This window comes from Oratosquilla oratoria, chromosome 18 (genome assembly GCF_046742065.1).
Source record: "Oratosquilla oratoria isolate Oo_2021 chromosome 18, ASM4674206v1, whole genome shotgun sequence".
In the NCBI taxonomy this organism is placed as follows: domain Eukaryota; kingdom Metazoa; phylum Arthropoda; class Malacostraca; order Stomatopoda; family Squillidae; genus Oratosquilla; species Oratosquilla oratoria.
The window spans coordinates 21,011,151-21,016,150 of NC_134794.1; the positions used below are offsets into that span (position 1 = coordinate 21,011,151).

Below are 5,000 nucleotides of genomic sequence, written 5' to 3' on the forward strand. Positions count from 1 at the left end.
AAAAAGATGGAAAGCAAGATGAACAAAAGGCGAAGGAAAAAGTGAAGGAGGAGGAGGAGGAGGTGGTAGAGAGAAAGAGGGAGGTGGAGGTGGAGGAGGAGGAGAACGAGGAGAAAATTGAGTTAAATGAGTAGGAGAATGGGAAGAGGCAGGAGAAAGGGGGAGGAGGAAGGGAAAGGGGGAGGAGGAGGAGGAGGAGGAGGAGGAGGGAGGAAGAGGAGGAGGAGGTGGTAGAGGGAAAGAAGAAGGAAGAGGTAGAGGGGGAGGAGAAGGAGGTGGATGAGGAAATAGAGTTAAAGGAGTAGGAGAATGAGAAGAGGAAGGAGGTAGGGGTAGAAGAGGAGAATGGAGAAGAGGGAAAAGAAGATAAGTAAGAGGAAGACCACGAACGATGCCGGAGAGATAGTTTAGAGAAGAATTAAGAGGAGAAGAAAGAGGAGGAGGAAGAGGACAAGGAGAAGGAGAAGAAGAAGAAAAAGGAGAGAATAATGGAAAGGACAAGAAGAAGGAGAAGGAAGAGAAAGAGGAAGAGGGGGAGAAGGAAGAAAAGAGGAGTAAGAGGAGGAAGACATGGGAGGAGGAGGAAAGATAGAGCAGGACTGTAAGGAGAAGGAGAAAGAGGAGTAGAAACGTGGATATGACGGGAGAGAGAATTTTTCTTTTAATTCTTTGTGGAAGGGAAAGATAGCAGAGAAACATGGTTTGAAGAAGCATAAGAAGAAAAAGGAGAAAGACGAAAAGAAAGAGAAAGAAAAGAGGAGGGCGAAAAGGAGAGAAGGAAGGAGGAAGAGAGAGGGGAAGGACTGGGGGATAAGGGGAAGGAAAATTTTGAGAGTGGGTGGCTGGAGAGGGGGAAGAGATTTTTCTCAAAAGGGAGAGAAGAGGAGGAGAAGGAGGAGGCTTAGGAAGGTGGAGGAGAAGGAAAAGGGTGAGGAGGAGGAGGAGGAGAGGAGGAGAAGGTTTTTGTCAAAGGGAGAGATAACGGAGAGAAATGGGTCGAAGGAGGCCCAAAGACGCCCTGGAGGGGAAGGGAGGAGATATTGTTACGGAGAAATAGAGCGAGTTGGATCGCGGTGTGGAGGGAAGATATTTGGACGTTACCAGAAGGGGAGTGTTTGCAGAGTATCAGGAAGTACATTAACCCTGACAACACAGAGACGCATTGTGCAGATTTCCTCCCTTGAAGATGGGTGTCAGTACAACATGCAAGGGCACGGGTGGGTTGCAAAGAAGCCAGTTATTAGGCAGAGAATAAAGTGGTAGGGGTTGATTGGGGACTGGTTAGGGGAAGGAGCTTGGGGAAATGGGACTAGACAGCTAATGGGGAAGGGGATGAGGTCGTGCTGATCTCAGGGGAGCAATGAAGGAAGACGAAGAAAAGGGAGGAACCTCTCGCATTCCGAAGAAAAAAAAAAAAAAAATCGAAGCAAGAAAAGGAAGATTCGAGCATCAAAGGAGGGGGGGGGGCGAGTGATTGATCGTCATTAGAACAGGAAAAAAGAGAAGTATGTGAATGCAGGAGGGATAAGGAAGGAAAAGGAGAGCGTGAGTTCAGGTTCATACGCTCTTCGTATTTGTGAATAGAAGGAAAAGAGAAGCACAATTTTCCAAGTTCACGCAATATGGAATGACAACCACAGAAGGACATCCCCAAAGAAAGAAAAAGGGGGAAAGAGAAAGAAAGACACAATCTATGTTTTCTTCGTATGTGTGTATAGGAAGAAATTGGAAGACAAGTTTTCTAAGACTAGGGATGAACGAGAATAGAATAAGAAGATACAAAAGAAAGAGAGAGGGAGAGGGAAGTGAGTTAGAGAGAACTACACGAGGAAGAACGTGCTGAGGAAAGAGAGCAAGGAAGAAGAGAAGGGCAATAAGTAGCTGGTATTGAATGAATGGGGGCAGTATGGCAACAGGCTCTTTACTGGGGGAACATAATAGATTAATCAAAAATTCTTGAAGAGTGATGACGGGCGGTCTCAAAGGGGTAAGGAGGAATGTGGAGAGATTTCTTTTGCGAAAAAGTGTGACAAAGGAGAAGAAGAGGGGACCTGATCATTTTTCATTTCGCTGAAGAAAACCTTGGTGTATGTTTAAACCAATGATGGCCTAAAGGAAAAGCAAATATTATTGTCTTAAGGATAATACCCTATTTGATTAAATGTGACAGTTTTTTATTTATAAGAACAGAGTACTTTGACTGCATTTCTATTGAATTTTGAGTTCTTCGTGATATGCCATTTTCGGTCTATTTCTACAGTGTGTACATGTTTTACAAGAAAATATCTATAATCATTATAGTATAAACTTTCTTTCCTAATAAGGTTTTGAAGGTAAGAATAAGCAAACTATAGTAGATAAGCTCTGACGTAATACGATCGCATACTTCTTCCCTTCTCTGATTTTTTTTTCATCATTTTTGCTAGTTTGTAACTGCTTCCTGCTCTTTTCTTTCTTCTCTATATTCTGATCACTTCTTGATATCGTATATCTATAGTCAGTCATAAATCTTCCTTTATAGTCTTACAGAAATGATTGCCCTCTATTCTTCTTACTAAATTCACAACATGTGCAAATATGTTTATATAGCCCTCTGTTCGCTTCTTAAGATAGTTTGCTGTTGCCAATAAGCCTTGTGGCACGCAACTTGTCGAATACATCCAGACATTGATTATAGACTTCCCTTGCCTTCTTCTTTGAAAATCCTTCGTTCATTGCAACAGGAATCCCTAGGGTCCTTTCCTCTTCATTTTCAATATCAACCTGACTATGACAGGAGGATTACCATCGGGTGAACGAAATCGACTGGTTGTAATTGAAGTAAAGATAAAAGTAATGAATAGTAGTGAAATATTAATTGAGACGGATTTAGCAGTGACAATAAAGTAAAAAGGTGTCATTAGTTCTAAAATGGTCAGCGATTGATGCGTTCCTCTGTGCGTTCCTAGATGCGTTCCTCTGTGCATTCCGCTCAAGTTTGGCCGCGGTTAACGCTTAAGAGACAGGTTCATACCGAATAAAAATCCGGTAGGCCACATACTAACAAAGAAAAATTTCGTAGGCCACATACAGTTGGCTACATACTGTACCGGCACCTATATTGCTTTAATAGTTTGGGAGCGCTAACAGCGCCAAACTAAAGCGGAACGCACCTAGGAACGCACCGAAGAACGCGCCCAGCTCTGGAAATGGTTAAGATTCAAGTACAAATTATCCATCTATCCCCTCCTTGTGATAGAAAATTAAAAGACTTGACTTGCCTGATCTTCCAAGGAAACACCATATCCTCCTTTATTAATGCATATAAAGATAAATTAGTAAGGTATCAATAAATGGTACCTTACCAATTTATCTATATATTTTTTAATATATTTTTATAAGTGTGGTATACTCGTGATTGCGGCCTAGCTATAACAGACTACACTTTATGCTTCTGATATTTTGGTTATAGTATTATCCTCTTTTTATCTTTTTATAACACGATTGCAGTACTAGTCTGTTGTACAATCGTAGCTCTTAACACATATGACATAATGAAGCTACCTGGTTAATTCACACTAAACAAAAATATACTAATTCAGAATATCTAGAACAAATAATACATGTTACGAGTGTCCCACTTAGACATTCTCCTCTTTCAATTTGAAGCCAGTAGCAATAGACAGCCAGATCTCATTGCAGACAAAGGGAGTTTAGCGATCTCGGCTGCTAACTGACGATTAGTGATTTATTTCATGTTGACGTTTAGACATGTATTCATAAAAGAGGTGCCGGGTACAATAGTTCGAACAGACTACACTGTAATTTTATTCTAATGTGGGCTGATATTGGTCTATTTCTGTTAAGAAGTTGGACCTTTGAGATATTTGCTCCTTAATGGATATTTCTGATACATTTACTGCTCCCCCATTCTAATATCCCTATAATTTATGCAGCTTATTTCTAATACATTATTGTGTTAACAAAATTTCCTTTCCCTCTTTTGTGTATGTGTATATCTTGCTTATTCCCCTTTGACTCTTTTCAAACTTTGTTGACAGATGAAAAACAGAGATATAAGTTTCTAAGCTCTTGATGTAAGGAAATTATAAGCTTATTACTCTACCTGAGCCTTCATGGGCAGCGAGGTCCATCTTGTTCAAATGAATACTAATAACTCATCTCGGATGCATTTTGATTTTGTTTGTCTTTTGCTCATTAGTAAAGAGGTTGAAGAATATATTTCTGTTTCTGTTTTCAGGTAAACAACAGATTGCTATACCGAGGAGTTGCTGCCACTCTCCTGAAGAAAATACTCAGAAATATTTCATCAACTTGGGAGCTACTAAGGAGGGACAGTGAGTTAGTAAACATATTCTATTCTATTCTAATAAAGATGTTGGTAATGATACATGAGCAGTTTGGATCATGGTTTGAGATCAAGGAGAAATGAAAGAGGATTTCACGTCAAAGAAGACGAAAATAGTAGTTCCAGAAATTGAAAACAGGTAGGAACAGACCTTGAGAGAATCCTGTGAGAAAGAAAACGGGAAATCTTGAGAAAAAATACGAGGAGTGTAGGATCATAGCCTGAGGACATTATATAAGACAAACCTAGACAGGAATGATGTGATGAAGAGAGTATGAGCCAAGGTGTACAGTGAGGTGGAGAGCGTCACGGGATATAGAAACCTGGATGAGTATATGAGATTATAAGTGGTGCGGAGGAATGTGAGAGTATCATATGAAGCACTAGCTCGTAAGGGTGAGGTAGGGATGACAGATAAACACGCATACACGCATGCATGCATGCATGCAAGCATTTATACATGTATTTATAATCACACGTATATATACAAACACAATTAGTTAAACTCGCGCACATATTATGTGCACACACACATACACACACACGCACACACGACTCGGTGGCGCTGTTGATAGAGTAATGGACTGCCAGTACGGTGGTGCCGGCAGTACCTGGTTCGAATCCTGCCCAGGTCCAAAATTATTTCGGTATC

At 40.7% G+C, this 5,000-nt stretch overlaps 1 long non-coding RNA gene across 1 annotated transcript in view; it reads left to right on the forward strand.

Annotated features, from left to right (window-relative positions):
• LOC143034902 (uncharacterized) overlaps positions 1 to 4,331 on the forward strand; it is a 93,370-nt gene extending 89,039 nt beyond the window's left edge. The window contains exon 3 of the long non-coding RNA XR_012967276.1: positions 4,241 to 4,331. This is a non-coding gene — a long non-coding RNA (uncharacterized LOC143034902). The remainder of the gene's footprint in view (positions 1 to 4,240) is intronic.
• The last annotated feature ends 669 nt before the right edge of the window (positions 4,332 to 5,000 follow it).